Source organism: Trachypithecus francoisi, unplaced genomic scaffold (genome assembly GCF_009764315.1).
Source record: "Trachypithecus francoisi isolate TF-2019V2 unplaced genomic scaffold, Tfra_2.0 Lachesis_group5, whole genome shotgun sequence".
In the NCBI taxonomy this organism is placed as follows: domain Eukaryota; kingdom Metazoa; phylum Chordata; class Mammalia; order Primates; family Cercopithecidae; genus Trachypithecus; species Trachypithecus francoisi.
This window is the reverse complement of record NW_022681470.1, coordinates 85,195,887-85,219,913: the sequence shown is the minus strand read 5'-3', so window position 1 is coordinate 85,219,913 and position 24,027 is coordinate 85,195,887. Positions and strand designations below refer to the sequence as shown.

The following is a 24,027-nucleotide window of genomic DNA, read 5'->3' as shown; positions in this document are numbered from 1 at the left end:
AACAGCTTCTGCAGAGAAAAAGAAATGATCATCAGAGTGAAGAGACAACCTACAGAATGGGAGAAAATTTTTGAAATCTATCCATCTGACAAAGGTCTAATATTCAGAGTCTACAAGGAACTTGAACAAATCTACAAGAAAAAACAACCCTATTAAAAAGTGGGCAAAGGACGTGAACAGACACTTCTCAAAAGAAGACATACATGCAGCCAAGAAACATATGAAAAAAAAAAGCTTAGCATCACTGATCATTAGAAAATTGCAAATCAAAACCACAGTGAGATACCATCTCATGCCAATCAGAATGGCCATTAAAAAGTCAAAAAACAGTATGGGGCAGTGGCTTACACCTGTAATCCTAGCACTTTGGGAGGCTGAGGCAGGTGGATCACTTAAGGCCAGGAGTTCAAGACCAACCTTGCCAACACAGTGAAACCCTGTCTCTATTAAAAAATAGAAAAAAATAGCTGGGCATGGTGGTGCATGACACCATGTAATCCCAGCTACTCAGGAGGTTGAGGCATGAGAATCACCTGAACACAGGATGTGGAGGTTGCATTGAGCTGACATCATGCCACTATATTCCAGCCTGGGTGACAGAGTGAGACTGTATCCACCCCCTACGTCAAAAAAATAAAAATAAAAATAAAAAAACAACAGATGCTGGTGAGGTTGTGTAGAAAAAGCACTTGTACACTGTTGGTGGGAGTGTAATTAGTTTAACCATTGTGGAAGACAGTGTGGTAATTCCTCAAAGACCCAAGGGCAGAAATACCATTTGACTCAATAATTCCACTACCAGATACACACCCAAAATAATATAAATCATTCTTTTATAAAGATACATGCAAATGTATGTTCACTGTAGCACTATTTACAATAGCAAAGTCATAGAATCAACTTAAATGCCCATCAGTGATAGACTGGATAAAGAAAATATGTTATATATACACCCCATGGAATACTATGCAGCCATAAAAAGGAATGAGATCATGTCCTTCGCAGGGACACGGATGGAGTTGGAAATCATTATTCTAGCAAACTAATGTAGAAACAGAAAACCAAACACTGCAATTTCTCACTTATAAGGGGGAGCTAACTGATGAGAAAACATAAACATGTTGGGGGAACAACATGTACTGGGCACCTGTTGGGGGGTTGGGGGGAGGGAGAATATCAGAAAGAATAGCTAATGGATGCTGGGCTTAATACCTAGGTAACAGGATGATCTGTACAGTAAACCACTATGGCACATGTCTGTGTAACAAACCTACACATCCTGTACATGTACCCCCGAATTTTTTTTAAAATCTTGAAAAAAAAAAAAAAAGGAAAGGGTGAATTTCAGGGTTTCCACAGTGGCTAAAATGTAGAGATGTTCCAGGTAAGAAGGCATGGAGTAGAAGTTCCAATTTTACCCATAACCTGCCCTAACATCTTTGGCTGCATTGTGCACTTTGTAAATGCAGTGATGATACACAAAATTTCAGGAGTCTGCAGCAGTTTAGAAGGCGTAAGAACTGACAGGCTACTGCTTCATGCAGGAAATACAAGACAAAATGGATTTAAATGTCTCAAAGTTTTCTTGAAACACCAAAAGTTGAAACTTTTGGTTCTAGACAAGATGGGATAAGCAAACTCTATTCTATTCTCAAAAATTATAGCAACGGGCTTGTAAAAACTTATAAAGCATCAGTCTAAAGACTCTGAAAGGTACAGAAAAGAAGGCAGACTAACTTGGAACAACAGGAGTGGTTTAACGGCTACTGCCCTGGGTATGTCTTTTGTTTTGTTTTGTTTTGCCTCCTATATATCCTGGTTCAATAGTGGAGAACACAGTAATCTGGAAAAGGCAACTGAAAAATAATGAAAAAAAAAAATTCTAACATGCTCTCTCTAGCCAAAGAAGCATGGGATAAACATGGCCTATGCAGAAAGTGATTACTGGATGACACTTCTTCATATTCTGGCAAACATCACACACAAGTAAGACATAACACTTCTCTTCCCACAGTGCTAGTGTTACAAAAACTAGGAGCAGAACTCTTTCATCCTCACCCTGCAATACTGAGGCCTAGCTTCTCCCAACCCAAACTGAATGCACTATCAAGGCAAATACTGAACACGGCTCTGTCTTCCATTCTCATCCTGCCATTTAGGTGCAGCCTATCACCCCATCCCCATGGGCTTTGCATTCAGGGAGACCATAAGTGGAGCTCTCCCTTACATTCCTGCCCCACAGTAATTAGGGAATGCTTTGTTTCACCTACCTACTGATCACCTTGATTAGGGAAAAATTGCCTGTTAGGGTTAAGAATATGACCAAACACATGACGCCTGGCACTAATAAAACTGACTTTAGCTTATTAACTACATATTCTCACATGCCAAAGAAGAAACACCTTGGATACCACACAGAACCGCAGAGGGAGTAGTTCTTGCAAGCAGAGTTTAAATGTTGGTGATAATCAGAGATCCTGAAAGTTTTGTTTCTAAATTTCTGCATTACCTTTTTCTTTTGTGTTTACTTTTTAGCAGACTCTTAATTACTTATTTTTAAGTTTATCAGTTCTTTTATATGCTTGCTCAAGTGTTCTGTTAAAGCCCTCTATTAAATTTATTTCAGTTAGTATACATTTGTTCTAGAATTTCTATTTGGTTGACTTTTTTAAAATCCCTATTTGTTTAGTGATATATTCCATTTGGCGGGACATTGTTTTACTCATTTGTTTTACTTTTTGTTCATTTTTCTTTTGGCTTTTAAAATGTGCTTATGAAAGTTGATTTAAAGGCTTAGTTTAATAAATATTATGTCTGTGCTTCCTAAGAGAGTTTCTGTTAATTCATTAGTATTTTCCTGTGAATAATATTTTGTTGTTCATTTGAATGACTATGTTTTTATTTGCTTATTTATTTTATTTTTTAGAGATGGGATCTTCCTATGTTGCCCAGTCTGCAGTACAGTGGTTATTCACAGACTCAGTCATAGGGCACTGAAATGCCTAGGCTTAAACAATTCTTCCATCTCAGCCTCCTAAGTATCTGGCACCTGTAGTGCACATCATCTTGCCTGGCTCATCATTTTTTATTGTTGAAAAGTGGACATGTTGAATACTATACTGTAGTAAATCTGGAAATCAAATTCTCCTCCCTCCCTAGGCTTTGTGACTGTTTGCTGTGAGTTGTCGTTACTCATTCAGTGATCATTTCAGTTTATTTTTAAAGCTCTATTCTTCGTCATAAGTGGTCACTGATATCTATGTTTCATTAGTTGTTGGCTCTTGATTTGAGAGAGGATTTTTCAAATGTCTAGAGAATACATTTTTTTTTTTTTTTTTTGAGACTAAGTCTCCCTGTCACCAGACTGGAGTGCAGTGGTGTGATCTCAGCTCACTGCAACCACCACCTCCCAGGTTCAAGCAATTCTCTTGCTTCAGCCTCCTGAGTAGCTGGGACTAAAGGCGTGTGCCACCACGTTCAGCTAATTTTGAATTTTTAGTAGAGACGGGGTTTCAACATGTTGGCCAGGATGGTCTCGATCTCTTGACCTCGTAATCTGCCCACCTCGGCTTCCCAAAGTGCTGAGATTACAGGTGTAATCCCAACGTGCCTGGCCAAGATCTTTGAGCATTTTGTTTTCTATTTCTAAGCTTTTTTGTTTAATGTATACTTTCTTAGTTTGCCTGATTTCTCCACAAAATTAATTGACATATTCACTTATTAGCCATTTAAGGTTCATAAATATGTATTACTTTAATTCATTTTTTTCTACTTATTTGGGACTAAATTTACCCAATGATACCTTATGTTTTCAGCTGTGCTAGCTTTGGCACCTGCAATAGTTTTGCTCCACTGACCATGCATATTCAAATTGGATGTCCATGAGCCCATGTTTAACATAACAGATCTAGATAGAAAACGATAAACTGGCCATTTCCTTTTCATGGATGCAGGCTGTATCCTTTTCTCATCTTCTACTACTCTACAGTCTTAAATCACATTTTCAAGTAAAACATAATAGAAAAAATTTGTGTCTTCTTTATCAAGCAAGTAATTCAAATTCTAGGTCCTAGTTTCAAGTCTCTCTCAGAGTGACTCCTGTTCTGTTACTGCTTTTGTCAGACTTCTGTACCTTCCTCTAGGCCAATCTATACACTTTCTTGTAAAATTCAGTTGTAGCAAATTACCTTGAGAAGTCAGTTTAGCAAGAACACGTCATCCTTAATATCTGATCAGCCTCAATGTTTCATAAGGTTTCTCATTGTCCGCCATCCCACAAGGTTGATCACCCTGGCTGTCCCCAGCAAGAACTGGTTTGGTCACTTTAACCAGAATACCCCTCATCCTTGTTTCCTCTTAGTAAGTTTCCATCCATCAACCCTTAGCCTGCTCCTTGGCTGTAAGTTCTTACTTACCCATACTGTATTTAGAGTTGAGCTCAATCTTTCTCCCCAACTACAAAATCTTACTGCAGTGGTATCTATACCCATCTTATTATTCCGACTAAAGTGTTTCTTATTATGCTTTAACCAGTATCATGGAATATTTTTTAACATGTTTGACATGTAATTTGTAAATAGTGTTCCTCACACATGGACAGCTGTCCGGAGCCGTGAGGCTCGGAAATTGCCGCGGCCTCTGTTGCTTAAGCTCTGCATTGTGGAGACAAGATGGCGCACTTCCTGGTTCTTCATCATCAACTTTACCCGCGCGCACGAACTTTTCCCGCCCGCGCGTAGATAACCTCCCGCGCCCGGGAAAGACTAAGTCTACCGAGCATGCGTCTGGTGACGTCTCTCATTATTCCCCTCCCCTCCTGCTCTGAGCCCTTCCTCTTACCTGGCAGCATATATAAGGCATTACACCACCGCCATTAAATGAGACTTGATCAGAATACTGTCTTGTCTCCATTTCTTGTGTCTCTTGTCTCTCTAAATTCCCACCCCCTCCTCCAAGGTCTGTGTTAATGATCCCGCTGGTCGGGACATGTGGCGCCCAAACGCGGGGCTTGGATACGAGGGAACTGCGTGAGGAAGAGGGCGCATAGAAAGGCCGGCGACTAAAGTGAAAGAAAAATCCCTCCGACCGTCGTGGGAGCCTGCTGCTTCGGAGTTGAGGGTAAGTTACGCGCCCAAAATGGGACAAGAATTAAGCCAGCATCAAATCTACGTAGGGCAATTAAAAGAGGCTTTAAAGACACGGGGAGTAAAGGTTAAAAGTGGTGACTTATTTAGATTTTTTGATTTTGTAAAAGACACCTGCCCTTGGTTCCCGCAAGAGGGGACCATTGACATAAAGAGGTGGCGTAGAGTGGGAGATTGCTTTCAAGATTATTATAATACTTTTGGACCAGAAAAAGTTCCAGTGACAGCCTTTTGTTATTGGAATCTAATCAGAGACCTAATAGATAAAAAGGAGGCCGATCCACAATAATGGCTGCGGTCACCCAGACTGAGGAAATTTTACAAGTCAGTTCTCAGACCGACCTCAGGAGCCCCCCGCCAGACAAAGAAGTAGACCTTATTTCTCTTGAAAGTGATGACGAGGGGACCAAGGCTCTTTCGGTTAGAGACAAAATGATGCTAGGCGTACAAAAGCCTAAAAAATATCCAGTTCTACATACATCACCAAAAGATAAAAGTGACAATCCTGGCCCCTCAGATGTAAATTGGGACAACTTAGAGGAAGAAGCAGCTAGATATCATAATCCTGATTGGCCCCCCTCTTTCTCGCATCCGCCTCCCTATAACGGAACGCCTGGTGCCTCTGCACCCGACGTAATGGCGGTGGTTAATCCGAAAGAGGAACTCAAAGAAAAAATCGCTCAACTTGAAGAGCAGATAAAGTTAGAAGAATTGCATCAGTCACTAATCATTAGGCTGCAAAAGTTAAAAACAGGAAATGAGAGGGTAACAAATTCAGAGAGTATGGGAGGCTTCCCTCGCCCGCCTCAGCGGCCCGGACAACATGTCCAAAAGGGAAGTTTTCTACTAGCCGAGACACGGAGTCCTCCGATAAAGATATCTTCCCAGTAACTGAAACTGTAGATGGACAGGGTCAGGCCTGGAGGCATCATAATGGATTTGATTTTACTGTTATAAAAGAGTTAAAAACTGCTGTTTCTCAATATGGAGCTACTGCTCCCTATACTCTTGCTATAGTAGAGTCTGTGGCCGATAACTGGCTTACTCCAACAGATTGGAACACACTAGTTAGAGCAGTTCTTTCAGGGGGAGATCATTTGATTTGGAAATCGGAGTTTTTTGAAAATTGCAGAGACACAGCCAAAAGAAACCAACAGGCAGGAAACGGTTGGGACTTTGATATGTTAACTGGCTCTGGTAATTATTCCAACACTGATGCGCAGATGCAATACGACCCTGGATTATTCTCACAAATCCAGGCGGCGGCTACAAAAGCCTGGAGGAAACTCCCTGTTAAAGGCGACCCAGGAGCTTCACTCACTGGAGTCAAGCAGGGACCTGATGAGCCGTTCGCAGATTTTGTCCATAGGCTCATGACAACCGCAGGAAGGATTTTTGGTAATGCCGAGGCGGGGGTAGATTATGTTAAACAATTGGCTTATGAAAATGCCAATCCAGCTTGTCAGGCAGCAATCCGTCCTTATAGAAAGAAAACAGATTTGACTGGATATATCCGCCTCTGTTCAGACATTGGACCCTCCTATCAACAGGGCTTGGCAATGGCCGCAGCCTTTAGCGGACAAACCGTAAAAGACTTCCTTGATAAAAAAAACAGAGAAAAAGGAGGGTGTTTTAAATGTGGCAAAAGAGGACATTTTGCAAAAGATTGCCGCGGGGATTCAAATAAAAACTCTGAAGCAAAGGTTCCAGGCCTTTGCCCAAGGTGTAAAAGAGGAAAACATTGGGCTAATGAATGTAAATCTAAAACTGACAATCAGGGAAATCCTTTACCCTCCCAACAGGGAAACGGGATGAGGGGCCAGCCCCAGGCCCCGAAACAAGCTTATGGGGCGGTCAGCTTTGTTCCGGCCAGCAACAACAATCCATTTCAAGACTTAGTAGAGCAACCCCAGGAAGTGCAGGACTGGACCTCTGTTCCACCTCCCACACAGTATTAACACCTGAGATGGGAGCACAAGCCTTGGGCACTGGAATATATGGGCCTTTGCCTCCTGATACCTTTGGATTGATCCTGGGAAGAAGTAGTGTCACTATGAAAGGTCTACAAGTTTTCCCAGGAGTAATTGATAACGACTATACTGGCGAAATTAAAATAATGGCCAGGGCTGTTGACAATATTATTACTGTCCCTCAAGGGGATAGAATAGCACAATTAGTCCTACTGCCTCTAATTAAAACAACTAATAAAGTCCAGCACTCTAACAGAGGAAAGGGAGGTTTTGGATCATCAAATATATATTGGGTACAGCCAATCACTAATCAAAAGCCCTCCCTGACCTTGTGGCTAGATGGTAAGTTGTTTACAGGATTAATAGATACAGGGGCTGATGTAACCATCATTAGACAAGAGGACTGGCCCTCTCACTAGGCCTACCACAGAAACTTTCACTAACTTAAGAGGAATTGGACAAAGTAGTAATCCCAAACAAAGCTCTAAATACCTTACCTGGAAAGACAAAGAAAATAACTCAGGTCTCATTAACCATTTGTTCCCCTCAACTGCCTGTTAATCTCTGGGGACGGGACCTACTCTCCCAGATGAAAATTTTGATGTGCAGCCCCAATGATATAGTTGCTGCACAAATGTTAGCTCAGGGTTATAGCCCCGGAAAAGGACTGGGAAAAAAGAAAACGGTATTCGACAGCCTATTCCAGCCTTAGGACAATCTAACACAAAAGGGTTTGGAAATTTTTAACTTCGGCCATTGACATGCCTGTACCCCAAAAGTGCGCTGACCCCATAACATGGAAGTCGGATGAGCCTGTTTGGGTTGATCAATGGCCTTTAGTTAATGAAAAGCTAATTGCAGCCCAACAGTTAGTACAGGAACAGCTAATGGCAGGGCATATTGCGGAGAGTAACTCTCCCTGGAATACACCCATATTTGTCATCAGGAAAAAGTCCGGTAAGTGGAGACTATTACAAGATTTAAGGGCAGTAAACGCTACTATGGTCCTCATGGGTGCCTTACAGCCCGGGCTACCTTCTCCGGTAGCGATCCCTCAAGGATATTTTAAAATTATCATAGACCTGAAAGATTGCTTTTTTACGATTCCCCTTCATCCCACTGATCAAAAACGATTCGCCTTTAGCTTGCCAGCTATAAATTTTAAAGAACCAATGAAGCGATACCAATGGAAAGTGTTGCCTCAAGGTATGGCCAACAGCCCCACCTTGTGTCAAAAATATGTGGCTACAGCCATACACTCAGTTAGAGAGACATGGAAACAAATATACATTATACATTACATGGATGATATCCTCATAGCAGGAAAAATGGAGAACAAGTTCTACAGTGTTTTGCACAACTCAGACAAGAGCTAACCACTGCGGGGTTACACATAGCTCCAGAAAAAATACAATTACAAGACCCTTATACATATTTAGGTTTTCAAATAAATGGACCTAAGATTACTAATCAAAAGGCAGTTATCCGTAAAGATAGGTTACATACCCTCAATGATTTCCAAAAACTCCTTGGAGACATTAATTGGCTCCGGCCATACTTAAAACTTACCACGGGAAAGTTAAAACCTTTATTCGACACCCTAAAAGGTGACCCCAACCCTAAGTCCTTTAGGTCATTGTCAAAAGAGGCGCTTTTATCACTCCATAAAGTAGAGGCGGCTATTGCTGAACAATTTGTCACCAGCATAGACTATTCACAGCCATTAACCTTTTTAATATTTCACACAACACTAACACCTACTGGTTTATTCTGGCAAGATAACCCTATTATGTGGGTCCACTTGCCTTCATCTCCCAAAAAGGTATTGCTACCCTATTATGATGCCATAGCAGACTTAATTATTTTAGGAAGAGACAATAGCAAAAAATACTTTGGAATTGAACCTTCTACGATCATACAACCTTATTCTAAGCCACAAATCCATTGGCTAATGCAAAACACTGAGACGTGGCCGATTGCTTGCACTTCTTACGCTGGTAACTTGGATAACCATTACCCACCAAATAAGCTTATCCAATTTTGTAAGCTGCATGCTTTTGTCTTCCCTCATATCACCAGTAAAACACCCTTAGACAATGCCTTATTAGTATTCACTGATGGGTCCTCCACAGGGACTGCTGCATATACCTTTGCAGACACCACTGTTAACTTCAAAACCAGTCATACGTCAGCTCAACTAGTGGAGTTGCAGGCCCTAATCGCAGTGCTGTCAGCCTTCCCTAATCAGGCCCTTAATATTTATACTGACAGTGCATATTTAGCTCACTCAATACCTTTACTTGAAACGGTAGCACAAATCAAACATGTGTCAGACACAGCCAAACTATTTTTACAATGCCAGCGAGTAATACATAACAGATCAACACCCTTTTTCATTGGACATATTAGAGCTCATTCAGGATTGCCAGGACCTCTATCCCAAGGCAACCAAGTGGCTGACTTTGCAACCAAGACTGTAGCTACAACTATAGATACAAATTTGAATCAAGCACAGACCGCTCACGCTTTACACCACCTTAATGCTCAAACCCTAAGATTAATGTTTAAAATAACTAGGGAACAAGCTAGACAAATTGTTAAACAATGCCAGACATGTATAACTTATCTGCCAGTCCCTCACTTAGGAGTAAACCCAAGAGGGCTAGTTCCCATATGATCTGGCAAATGGATGTCACCCATTATTCAGAGTTTGGTAATTTAAAATACATCCATGTATGTATAGATACTTTTAGTGGATTTATATTAGCCACCCTACAAACAGGTGAAGCTACCAAACATGTAATAGCCCATTTACTACACTGTTTTTCTATAATTGGAAAACCTAAACAATTAAAAACAGATAATGGTCCTGGCTATACATCTAAAGGTTTCCAAGACTTTTGCCTAAAATTACAAATAAAACATACTACTGGTATCCCATATAATCCTCAAGGACAAGGAATCGTTGAAAGAGCTCACTTATCCTTAAAAACTACCATTGAAAAGATAAAGAAGGGGGAATGGTACCCTACTAAGGGCACCCCTAGAAACATTCTTAATCACACACTCTTTATTTTGAATTTTTTAAATTTAGATGAGCTGAATAAATCAGCGGCTGATCGATTTTGGCATTCTGACTCTAAAAAACAATTTGCCATGGTTAAGTGGAAAGACCCATTAGACAACACATGGCATGGTCCAGACCCAGTGTTAATTTGGGGAAGAGGCTCCGTTTGTGTTTTTTCCCAAAATCATGACGCAGCCAGATGGCTACCAGAGCGATTGGTAAAACAGGTACCTAACAATAACCAACCCAGGGAATAACTCTCTCCCTGAGAGTACCTTTCTTTCCTTACAAAGATGAACTCCAATTACAAACTCCTTTGGATTCTCGTGCTGACTTGCAAGGCATTCCAAGTTCATGCCGGTTTTGGTGATCCACGTGAAGCTCTTATGATCATACAACAACGACATGGTAAGCCTTGTGATTGCGCTGGGGGATATTTCGCCAGCCCACCTAATCCTTATATCACAACTGTATCTTGCTCCTCTCACACAGCATACCTGCCGTCTAATTCCCTTAAGTGGAGGTGTGTATTAACCCCGAGAATATCTAGTGGAGGGGATAACATAACCTGCCCTTGTACCACATTTTGGGACTCTATACACAGCTCCTGTTTCACCGCTTATCAAAAATGTACCTCTGGCGGTAAAACATACTACACTGCTACCTTAACAAGTACTAGAGACCCTACTATAGGGGCCAGCAATGTCCCTACAGTATTAGGAAATACCAACAACCTCATATCAGCTGGCTGTACTGGTACGGTAGGGCAGCCTGTCTGCTGGAATGTTAACCCCCCTCTTCATGTCTCTGATGGGGGAGGACCACAAGACAAGGCCCGAGAAATTATGGTACACAAAAAACTTGAGGAATTGCAAAAGTCCTTGTACCCGGAAATTTATTACCACCCCTTGGCCTTGCCCAAAACTCGAGGGAGAGAAAAAATTGATGCCCAGACTTTTGACCTCCTCACTGTTACACATAGTCTGCTCAATAATTCCAACTCTGGTCTAGCCAGTGATTGCTGGCTGTGCTTACCATTGGGAGATCCTGTTCCTCTTGCCATACCCAGTAATGACTCAAGCTATACACCCAATACTTCCTGCGCCATCATTCCTCCCCTTCGAGTACAGCCCCTCGAATTCTCTAACTCTTCTTGTATCTACTCTCCGCCTCTCAACAATTCCTACGACATTGACGTAGGCATAGCTGAGTTTACTAATTGCCCTATTATCACTAATGTTTCTCATTCGCTGTGCGCCCCAAACAGTTCAGTTTTTATATGCGGAAACAATAGAGCATATACATATTTGCCCACAAACTGGACAGGACTTTGTATCCTAGCCACTCTTCTGCCAGATATAGACATTATCCCTGGAGATGAACCTGTACCTATTCCAGCTATAGATCACTTTTTGGGAAGAGCCAAAAGGGCAATACAATTTATCCCCTTACTTGTAGGATTAGGCATCACTACTGCCGTAACAACTGGGGTTTCAAGCCTAGGGGTCTCTGTTACTCAATACACCAAATTGTCTCGCCAATTGATCTCAGATATGCAGGCCATCTCAAGTACTATACAGGATCTACAAGATCAAGTAGATTCCCTGGCAGAAGTAGTGCTTCAAAATAGGAGAGGCCTAGATTTATTAACTGCCGAACAGGGAGGTATCTGCTTGGCTCTACAGGAAAAATGCTGTTTTTACGCCAACAAGTCCGGGATCGTCAGAGATAAAATCAAGCGTCTACAAGAAGACCTAGAAAAACGACAAAAAGAAATGACTGATAACCCGTTTTGGACTGGGTTCCATGGACTCCTCCCTTATATCATACCGTTATTGGGCCCCCTGCTTTGCCTATTGCTCTTACTCTCTTTGGGGCCTATAATCTTCAATAAGCTCATGACATTCATTAAGCAACAAATCGAGGCCATCCAAGCCAAACCCATACAGGTCCATTATCATCGCCTTGAACAAGAAGATCACGGTGGTCCATACTTACACTTGCTATAAACCACCTTCCTTGTGCGCTGAACTGGACAGCCAATGACGGGTAAGAGAGTGTCATCTCTCACTAACCTAAGACAGGAGGGCCGTCATAGCTACTGCCTAATCCCATGACGGGTACCAGTGAAGAGATGTGTCACTCCAACCTAAGACAGGCGCAGTTCCCGAGGGAATATCTTCTAGTCGTTTAATAATATAAAAAAGGGGGACCTGTCCGGAGCCGTGAGGCTCGGAAATTGCCGCGGCCTCTGTTGCTTAAGCTCTGCATTGTGGAGACAAGATGGCGCACTTCCTGGTTCATCATCAACTTTACCCGCGCGCGCGAACTTTTCCCGCCCGCGCGTAGATAACCTCCCGCGCCCGGGAAAGACTAAGTCTACCGAGCATGCGTCTGGTGACGTCTCTCATTATTCCCCTCCCCTCCTGCTCTGAGCCCTTCCTCTTACCTGGCAGCATATATAAGGCATTACACCACCGCCATTAAATGAGACTTGATCAGAATACTGTCTTGTCTCCATTTCTTGTGTCTCTTGTCTCTCTAAATTCCCACCCCCTCCTCCAAGGTCTGTGTTAATGATCCCGCTGGTCGGGACAGACAGCCAAAAGTGATCAGCCTTAGCTGGAGATAGAGCAAGGTAAATATCTAGCTGTGTTTTGTTCAGAATTCTCAGCTGTTAGCTCATCTCAGTTAATAGTCATATTTGTTTATTTGTGCATATTTTAAATATTAATGGCTTGAGTGGAGAGTGGATAAATGGTTAGTTTAAGGAAGTTCTTGCATCACTAAGGTAGCCATTGATTTTCCTATTTGAGCCTTGAATATTTCCATGCCTGAGAACAGGTACCTGGAAATCATGCATTCATTCAACAGTGAGCTGGTCTTTAGGTCTTGTGACAAATGAACAAATGATTCAATATAAAATATCCTGCACCAATGGTAGTATAAAGCTCTGCGACAAAATGTTAATTCAATTGGTGAGGACTTCCCCAACCATGTACATTTTAAAGGTCTTCAGAACTGGTTCTAGACTTGCCCCTAGAAGGTAATCTCCATGACGTTGGAAAATTCTACCTGATAAGAAAGAGTGTCTTAGTTCACTTGAGGTCTTGGGTAAAAACATGTATATGATTGTAACCATGTAAGTGATATAGTGAATATCTTGTTTTTGTATGCCTGGGTCTCTGGGCCATGCTGTATTAGTATGACCCCTACAGTAGAAATGGTGATTGAGTAGCTAGAGCCAGTCATGTGCCCACTGCATGCCTATACAATTGAACCCCAATAAAATACTTTGGACACCAAGACTCTGGTTGGTTTCTCTACTTGGCAAAACTTTGCACATGTCACATTAAGACTGGGAAAATTATGTACTGCTTGTGTGATTCCACTGTGACAGGGCAACTGGAGGTGTGCACTTGGTCTCCTTTGAAAGCTTTCCTACCTCCTACTTTCTTTTCTAAATATAATCTGTATCTTTTCTATTTAATAAATTGTAGCCATAAATGTAACACTTAGTTTCTAAGTGTTTTTAGTTTTTCTAGTGAGTAATCAATTCTGAGAGCGGTCAAGGAACTCTTGACAAAGTTAAATCAGAAGTGGAATTGCCTGTAATCCCAGCTACTCAGGAGGCTGAGGTATGAGAATTGCTTGAACCTGGGAGGTGGACATTGCAGGGAGCCGTGATTGTGCCACTGCACTCCAGCCTGCAATCCAGGCGACAAGGCAAGACTCCGTCACAAGAAAAAAAAAGAAAAAAGAAAAAAAAAGAAATTTTCTAAAATGGACTTACTGAATTGTTGCAAAGTTATCATTATAGAAGAGGAAGAATTAACAGTAGGGGTTCATAAATATAATATTTGTTGCCTGGATGTCTACTGAATCACACACGAAATAAGACAGCAGGTGTGCTGTGAACAGTTATTAGATGTAAAGGTTACCAATAGAACTTAGAAATAATAGACCCAACTTTAAGGAGTCAGACCAATGGATACATAATATGTAAAATAAATAAAAACAAGTGTTTAAAAATCTTAACAGGGAGGCCATTGTAATGGCAGTCCCTGTGCTTTAGGTTTCTAAGAAAGCCAGAATGCAACATAAACAGAACAAACAAAACTAGAGACTTTACCTATCAGAAATTGCCAATTAACCTTCAACTAAAACATAATTCTTTTAAAAACTATGTTTGCAAAATATATATGACCAACTTATTAATGACAAAGTTGACAGTGCAGTAAGTAAATAATGTCTTACACTGGCACTAGTGGTGCCAAGCCTATTAGACATTCACAGACACACAGACAGAAAAGATCTTGATTCTTATCTCAGGCTACACACATAAATTGATTATAGATGATTGTAGCTCTGAATGCAAAAGTTAAAATTTTAAAGCTCTTAGAAGAAAACAGAGATATATGTATTATAATTCGCAAAACTTTAAAAAATTGAAACCAGGACCAGGTGTGGTGGCTCATACCTATAATGTAAGAACTTTGGGAGGATTAGGCAAAAGAATCACTTGAGGTAAGGAGTTCAAAACCAGCCTGGACAACATAGTGAGAACTCGTCTCTACACACAAAAAAAAAAAAAAAAAAAAAATTAGCTGGGCAGGTGGCATGCCCCTGTGGTCCTAGCTGCCTAGGAAACTGAGATGGAAGGATTGCTTATGTCCAGAAGTTTGAGGATATAGTCAGCTATGACAATGTCAATGCACTTCACCAGGGGTGACAGAGTAAAACCCTATCTCATACATACATATATACATACATAATAACAAATTAACAAAAATAACCAGAAAGTCATAAAAAAGAAAAATTGATGTGTGACTACATTCAATTTAAGAAATTATTATTATCAAAATTAAGAAAATAAAAAACTAGAGTGGGAGAAGATATTCGTGTATGTGTATATATACGTATGTGTATACATATATACGTATATATACACATATATATATCTGACAATATACTTGTATCCAGAATGTAATAAGAAAAAGGTAGACAACGCAATATAACAATGCAAAAGTCTTAAACTGATACTTGAAAAAAATTACCTTCAGATGGGCACTAAACATATAAAATGGCTTCAACTTTATTAGTTATCAAGGAAATGCAAATTATATCTCAATGCAGTTCAGTTACATAGCCACCAAAATAACTAAAATGGAAAAAGAAAATGTAACAAATGTTTGCCAAGATGCAGAACAAACGAAACTCTCATGCACTGCTGGTGGAAATGTAAATTGTAAGGACCACATTAGAAAACCATTTGGCAGTATATACTAAAGCTGAACATATGCATAACCTATAATCTAGCACTTTTTCTAGGTCTCTAGCATACAGAAATGTGACTATCTTGGCACCAAACACATGTACTAAAAAGTTCAAAGCAAGAGTTTTCATAATAGTCCCAAACTAGACAAAATCGAAATTTTATCAACAATACAAGTTGATTTTATACAATGGAATACAATACAGCAATAATTATAGATGGATTAGATTATGGATGAAAAAGAAGCAATGCCACTAAGAATGTTGAGCGACGAAGCCAATCATAGAGTATATATTTTATGACCATAAAGTTCATAAATAGACAAAACTACTTAACGGTTTTAGAAATCAGGGTAATGTTTGCACTTGGTGGATAGGCAGAAACTACAAGAGGGCATCTGGATTTCTAGTAATCCATGTTTCCTTTAATTTTTCCTTTCTTTTTTACCTTCCTTCCTTCTTCCTTCCTTTTTTTTATGCTCTCCTTCTTGAACTAAGGGCTAGTTATGTAGGTATGTTGCAGAATTTTGTAACATTTAACAAGCTATATACTTATAACTTAGGTATATTTTTATATATATAATATACTTCAATATAATTTCAATGACAAGCCCTAACACATTTCTTAGCAATTGACAGGATACAAATTATAAATATCTACAAGGATTTTATATTTCTAAAATCTATACTAAATTTTCTATCCTTTTTCCTCCTTTTCTTCATATTTGTTAAACGTTTTTCATTTCAGTATTCATATTGAAGACTTTGAAAATTATCCAATGAAAATTGTACATGACCTTTATATAGAGGTCCATACTCTAAATGTATCACTCTTACAATATTAATGTATTAATTTTCTGTGGTAAATTTTTTTTTTGAGAGGGAATTTTGTTCTTGAGGCTAGAGTGCAAAGGCACGATGTCAGCTCACCACCACATCCGCCTCCCGGGTTCAAGCAATTCTCCTGCCTCAGCCTCCCAAGTAGCTGGGATTACAGACATGCACCACCACGACTGGCTAATTTTGTATTTTTAGTAGAGACGAGGTTTCTCCACATTGGTCAGGCTGGTCTAGAACTCCCGACCTCAGATGATTCGCCTGTCTCGGCCTCCCAAAGTGCTGAGATTACAGGCATGAGCTACTGCACCAGGCCTTTTGTGGTAATTTTTGGCCTAAATAGACTTAGAAGTTAGATAAATTATAATGTACTTTCATTCCTCATAAAAGAATGATGCTATTGTTCTTGACAGAAAGACTAGAGACTCAAGGAAGCCCTTAGTTTCATAAAGGCATCAAAAGTAATGATAACAAAAATTCATTGTTTATCAGGACAGTAACAGCTTTTCCAGAAATATGGATGTAATTTCTGTCAAAAATATTTAGGTTTGAATAACTTCAATTTAATAGCATTTGCTTTAGTATTAAAGGTGAAAGTATAACTAATGAAAGTCAATTTTGCTTTATTTTAAAAAGCAGGAGGGGAGGGCAAGATAGCCAACTAGATGCAGCGAGGTAGAACAGCTCTTACCGAGGGACTGAGATGACAGGTATGCTTTTAACAGATCTTCAGAGGAAAGGCACTGACAGTGGACAGAGGGAAGACACAGAAGCCGGTCTGATGCAGCAGAAAGCTGGAAACAATGCATGGGGCTACTGTATACTGGGACTCATTTTTGGACCACAACAGCTCCAGAAGAACGAGTTGAACTGTCAAGAAGCAACCCACTCTCGCCATAGGCCTCTGGAACCTTGAGCAGGAAGAGAACCGTTGGCCACCAGAGACACTTTTGAGTTAGCAGGGAGAGCTTCTGTCCCTTAGAACTGCAACCCCTACTTGGTAGAGATAGCAAGCCAGCTGATGTAGAGCTCAAAGGGTTTGATAAAGAAGTACCTGTAGCGAGGTGTGGACTTGGACAACCATCCCCATAGGCTCAGCTTGCTCCGAGACTTTAGCAGCCCAGAGGAACTGTCAGATCTGATCTCCACAGGTCTGTCTTGCCTATCAGATGGCACTGGTCTGACCTAAGCATCCCTTGGTCTGCTGGCCTATCCTGGGGCCCAAGCCTGGCCATATCTGCTTGCAGGGCAGTCTTGGGTGTCCTCGGGGCCCACACTGTAGCTTTTGCACTGATGCACTATGCCCGACTGGTGAAGAGTTCCAACGAAATGATCGCTATGACCACATACAAGCCTGTCTGCTCCCTCCCCATACTGCAGCTTCCCCCAGGGCCATGGTAACTTCCCACATTGCTTTGCTGGTGCATGTCTATATGGGCAGGTTTTACTTTCACTGTCCACCAGCACAGGAGCATAATTCACTCTCCCGCACCCCCCCAGCAACCACCACTGCAGATTCAGCCTTGGCAGGCACAGAACCAGCAAGCCCTACCCATACTAGCACCCCATCCTTGCACTAACACTGCACAGAGAACAGTGGGTCCTTCCCTGAGCAATCACTCCTGCTTGTAAGGCACAGATTAGGCACCCAAACCTGCACCACTAGCATTCTGGCCCTAGGCCAACACCACCTCCAACACAACGGCACACACACTCTGCAACAGGGGTTCCCGCCACTCATAACCCCCTGCTGTATTGCCTTCACCACTCCAGTGAATGCCTGTAGCAGGGCAAGCACTCCAGCACCCACTAGCACTCTGCTGCAGCTGCTGCACCTCACCCACCACCATACACACAGTGCAGTGGATTCTAAACCTCCAGGAGCCAGAAAACAAACGAGGTTCAATACAAGTCTCCCAGAGAGCACAAAGTCCAAGATTTGGGAACTGAGTGCTGGCCCCCAAAATCTTCCAGAAACAAAACCAGTTGGCTGAAAACACATTTTACCACAATCAAATTCTCAAGGCAATCAAATACAATAAAAGAAGAAGAAAAATGCACATCCAAAGGTCAGTTACCTCAAAGATTGAAGGTAAATAAACCAACAAAGATGAGAAAGAATCAGTGCAAGAATGCTGAATGTCCAAAAAGCTAGAGTGCTTTCTTTCCTCCAAACGGCTGTGTCACCTCTCCAGGAAGGGTTCTGAACCAAGCTGAGATTGCTGAAATGACAGAAATAGGATTTAGAATATGGGTGCAAATGAAGATCATCTGAGCTACGGGCATACATTGAAACCTAATGCAAGAAAGCTAAAAATCATGACAAAACAATGCAGGAGCTGAAAGACAAAATAGCCAGTATATAAAAGAACATAACTGATGTGATAGAACTAAAAAACCCATTCCAAGAATTTTGTAATGGAATGAAAATTATTAATAGCAGAATACACCAAATGGAGAAAAGAATCTCAGTGCTTAAAGACTGACTTTCTAAAATAAGACAATCAGACAAGAACAGTGAAAAAAAAAAAAAGAGTTAAAAGGAACAAATAAAACATCCAAGAAATATAATGTAAAGAGAATGAATCTAATTCTCATTGGTGCCCCTGAAGGAAATGGGGAGAATGGAACCAAGTTGGAAAACATATTTCAGGTTGTCATCCATGAGAACTTTCCCAACCTAGCTAGAGAAGCCAACATTCATATTCAAAAAATGCAGAAAGCATCAGTAAAACACATCAAAACAAAATCATCTTCAAGACACATAATCATCAGATTCTCTGAGGTTGAAATGAAAGTTAAAATGTTAAAGATAGCTGGATAGAAAGGTCAGGTAACCTACAAACGGAAGCCCATCAGACTAAAAGTGGACCTCTCAACAGAAACCTTAAAAGCTGGAAGAGATTGGGTACCAATATTTGACATTCTTAAAGAAAAGAAATTCGAACCCAGAATTTCATAGTTGGCCGAACTAAGATTCATAAGCAAATAAGAAATAAGATCCCTTTAAGACAAGCAAATGCTGAGGTAATTTATTATCATCAGATCTGCCTTACAAAAACTCCTGAAAAAAAGTGCTTAATATGCAGAGAAAAGACTGTTACCACTACACAACACAAAACACACTGAAGTACAGCCACTACAAAAACACACTGAAGTACACAGACCAATGACACTATAAAGCAACCACATAAACAAGTCTGCAAAATAAACAGCTACCATCATGATGGCATGATCAAAACCATACATTTTAATACTAATCTTAAATGGAAATGGACTAAATGCCCCAATAAAAAGACACAGAATGGCAAGATGGATAAAGAACCAAGACCCACTGGTATTCTGTCTTCAAGAGACCCATCTCACGCACAATGACACATGTATGCTAAAAATAAAGGGATGGAGGAAAATCTATGAAGCAAATAAAAAACAGAAAAAAAGCAAGGATTGCAATCCTAGTTTCTGACAGATTTTAAACCAACAAAGATCAAAAAAGAAAACTAAGGGCATTACATAATAGTAAAAGATTCAATTCAATAAGAATATATAACTATCCTAAATATACATGCACTCAGCACAGAAGCACACAGATTCATAAAGCAAGTTCTTAGAGACCTTTAAAGAAATTTAGACTCCTACACAGTAATAGTAGGGGGCTTTAATACCCCACTGACAATATTAGATCATTGAGACAGAAAATGAACAAAGATATCCAGGACTTGAACTCAGTACTGGATCACATGGACCTGATTATAGATATCCACAGAACTGTACACTCAAAACCAACAAAATACATATTCTTCTCATAGCCACATGGCACATACTGTAAAATCAATCAGATAATCAAAAGAAAGACACACCTTGGGAAATGCAAAACAACTGAAATCATAACAATCTTTCAGACCACGACACAATCAAACTAAAAATCAAGACAAAGAAATTCACTCAAAACCACATAATTACATGGAAATTTAATAATCTGCTTCTGAATGACTTTTGGGCAAATAATAAAATTAAGGTGGAAATCAGGAAGTTCTTTGAAACTAACAAGAATACAGATACAACATACCAGAATTTCTAAGATACAGCTAAGGCAGTGCTAAGATGGAAAATTATAACACTAAATGCCAACATCAAAAAGTTAGAAAGATCTCAAATTAACAACCTGACATCACAACTAAAATGACTAGAGAACCAAGTGCAAATCCCAAAGCCAGCAGAAGGCAAGAAATAACCAAAATCAGAGCTGAACTGAAGAAATCTGAGACATGAAAAGCAATTCAAAAGATCAGCAAATCCTGGAGGTGCTTTCTTTTTAATTAATAAAACAGACCATGAGCTAGCCTAATAAAGTAAAAAAGAGAGAAGATTCAAATAAATACAACAGGAACTGACAAGAGGGATATTACCACTGATGCCACAGAAATACAACCAACCATTAGAAAATATTATGTATGCCTCTATGCACATAAACTAGAAAATCTAGGGGAAATGGATAAATTCCTGGACACATACACCCTCCCCAGACTGAACTAGGAATAAATTCAAACTCTGAACAGACAAATAGTGAGCTCTGAAATTAAGTAATATCTTCCCAACCAAACAGCAGCACAGGACAAGGCAAATTAACAGCTGAATTCTACCAGATGTACAAAGAACAGCTGGTTCAATTCCTGTTGAAACTCTTCCAAAAACTTGAGAAGAGACTGCTCCCTAACACATTCTCTAAAGCCAGCATCATCCTGATACCAAAACCTGGTAGAAGCAGACAAAAGAAGAAAACTTCAGGCTGATATTTTTGATGAACATCAATGCAAAAACCTCAGCCTCAACAAAATACTGGCAAACTGAATCCAGTAGCACATCAAAAAGCTTATCCACCATGATCAAGTAGGCTTTATCCCCAGGAGGCAAGTTTAGTTCAACATACGGAAATCAATAAATGTGATCTATCACATAAATAGAACTATAGACAAAAACAACATGATTATCCCAACAGATGCAGAAAAGGACTTCAATAAAATTCAACAATCCTTCATGATTAAAACTCTCAATAAACTAGATATTGAAAGAACATACCTCAAAATAATAAGAGCCAAATACAACAAACCCACAGCCAATATCATACTGAATGGCCAAAAGCTTGAAGCATTCCCCTTGAAAACGGACACAAGACAAGGATGACTTATCTCACCCCTCCTGTTCAACATAGTAATGGAAGTCCTGGCCAGGGCAATCAGGCAAGAGAAAAAAATAATGGGCATGCAAATAGGAAGACAGGAAGTCAAACTATACCCGTTTGTAGATGACATGATCTTACACTTAACAAACCCCACAGTATCACCCCAAAATCTCCTTATGCTGACAAACAACTTTAGTAAAGTCTCAGGATACAAAATCAACATGTGAATATAACTAACACTGCTATATACCAACAACAGCCAAGCCGAGAGCCAAATAAAGAACACAATCCCACTCACAACTGCCACAAAAAAGAATAACATTCCTAGAAATACACCTAAGAAGGTGAAAGATCTCTAAAAGGAGAACTATAAAATGCTGCTCAAAAAATTCGACAACACAAACAAATGGAAAAACATTCCATGCTTAAGATAGAAAAAAATCAATATTGTAAAAATGGCCATACTGCCCAAAAACAATTTATAGATTCAATGCTATTTCTATTAAACTACAAACGAGATGCTTCACAGAACTAGAGAAAACTATTTCAAAATTCATACAGACCCAAAAAATAGCCTGAATAGCCAAGGCAATGCCATGCAAAAAGAATAAAGCTGGAGGCATCATGCTACCCAACTTCAAACTATACTACAGGGCCACAATAACCAAAACAGCATGGTGTTGGAACAGACACATACAACAATGGAACAGAAAACTTAGAAATAAGGCTGCACACCTACAACTATACAACTACTTGATCTTCGACAAACCTGATAAAAATAAGCAATGGGTGCCACTGCACTCCAGTCTGGGCAACAGAGTGACACTACATCACAAACAACGACGACAACAATAACAACAACAACAAAAAACCCCACACGCAATGGGGAAAAGATTCCCTATTTAATAAATGTTACTGGAATAACTGGCTAGCCATTTGCAGAAGATTGAAATTGGACCCCTTCCTTACATCATACACAAAAAACTAACTTAAGATGGATAGAACACTTAAATGTAAAACCTGAAACTATAAAAACCCCAGAAGAAGACAGCCTAGGCAGTATCATTCAGGACATGGAAATGGGTTAAGAGTTCATGACAAAGGCGCCAAAAGTAATTTCAACAAAAGCAAAATTGGCAAATGGGATTTAATTAAACTAAAGAGCTTCTACTACACAGAAAAGAAAAATATCAACAGAGTAACAGACAACCTACAGAATGGGGGAAAACTGTTGCAAACTATGCACCTGGAAAAGATCTAATATCCAGCATCTATAAGGAACTTAATAAATTTACGAGAAAAAAAACCCAAAACACAACTCCATTAAAAAGTAGGCAAAGGAAATGAACAGACACTTTTCAAAAGAAAACATCCATGCAACCAAAAATCATATTTCAAAATGCTCAACATTCTCTAATGGTTTTCATTAGAGAAATGCAAATGAAAACCACAATGAGATACCATCTCACACCAGTCAGAATGGCTAGTATCAAAAAGTCAAAAAGTAACAAATGCTGGCAAGGTTGCAGAGAAAAAGACCCTCATACACTGTTGGTGGGAGTGTAAATTAGTTCAGCTATTGTGGAAGACAGTGTGGTGATTCCTCAAAGAACTAAAAACAGAAATACCATTTGACCCAGCTATCTCATTACTGGGTATATACCCGAAGGAATATAAATCATTCTATTATAAAGACAAATTCATGTGTATGTTCACTGCAGCACTATTCACAATTGCAAAGACATGGAATCAACCTAAATGCCCATCAATAATAGCCTGAATAAAGAAAGTGTGGTACATATACAACATGAAATCCTAGGCAGCCATAAAAAAGAATGAGATCATGCCCTTTGCAGGAAACTGATTGAGGTGAAGGCCATTATCCTATAACACAGGAACAGAAAAACAACTACTGCATATTCTCACTTGTAAGTGGGAGCTAAATGATGAGAACACATGGACACATGGAAAGGAACAAAAGACACTGGGACTTATCTGAAGGTAGAGGTGGGAGGAGGGAGAGAATCAGAAAAAGTAACTAATGAACACTAGGCTTAATACCTGGATGATGAAATAATCTGTACAACAAGCTCCCATGACACAAGCTTACCTATGTAACAAACCTGCACATGTACCCCTGAACTTAAAAGTTAAAAATAAAAAACAAAAATAAAAAGCAGTACCGAGTGCTAACATTTGTATTAAGAATATGGTTTACTGGGAAAAAAAGAGATATTTACTAAAACTGTGGACCAATGCTAAAATAGTTGCATTTTAAGATAAACTGTTTAATTTTTAAAATTCATATTTTTATTGACAAGCACACATTATGCACGACCTGAAATCATATCATGTATAAATTAGTGTAAGCATTATGAGCTCAATCTGTCAATGGGCTTTTATTCATAAGTGTTGCTGCTCTCTTCCCAACATAATAATAGTGCTACTTTCATTATTTGAGGAAAGTACTGTTTGTACATGGAATTAAAAACAGACAGTGACACACCTGTGGGGTCCTAAGAAAAATATTGTTAAAAGGTGGCATTTTCAGCC

At 39.8% G+C, this 24,027-nt stretch overlaps 1 protein-coding gene and 1 long non-coding RNA gene across 6 annotated transcripts in view; one reads left to right on the top strand and one right to left on the bottom strand.

Moving 5' to 3' along the window:
- ZNF678 (zinc finger protein 678) overlaps positions 1 to 24,027 on the bottom strand; it is a 119,886-nt gene that overhangs the window by 71,322 nt on the left and 24,537 nt on the right. Inside the window, exons 2-3 of one of the 4 annotated variants that reach the window (XM_033196985.1) lie at positions 20,936 to 21,047; positions 14,662 to 14,754 (exon numbers count right to left, since the gene is read on the bottom strand). The exons of the other annotated variants lie outside the window; for them this stretch is intronic. The gene's annotated coding sequence lies outside the window, so the exon portion shown is untranslated. The remainder of the gene's footprint in view (positions 1 to 14,661; positions 14,755 to 20,935; positions 21,048 to 24,027) is intronic. 4 annotated transcript variants of the gene reach the window in all.
- LOC117074999 lies at positions 4,886 to 11,911 on the top strand. 2 transcript variants are annotated; one of them, XR_004433807.1, is made up of 3 exons: positions 4,886 to 5,118; positions 10,475 to 10,589; positions 11,867 to 11,911. It is a non-coding gene; the product is annotated as an uncharacterized LOC117074999 (long non-coding RNA). The 2 variants fall into 2 exon arrangements; XR_004433808.1 differs by having other exon boundaries at positions 11,843 to 11,911.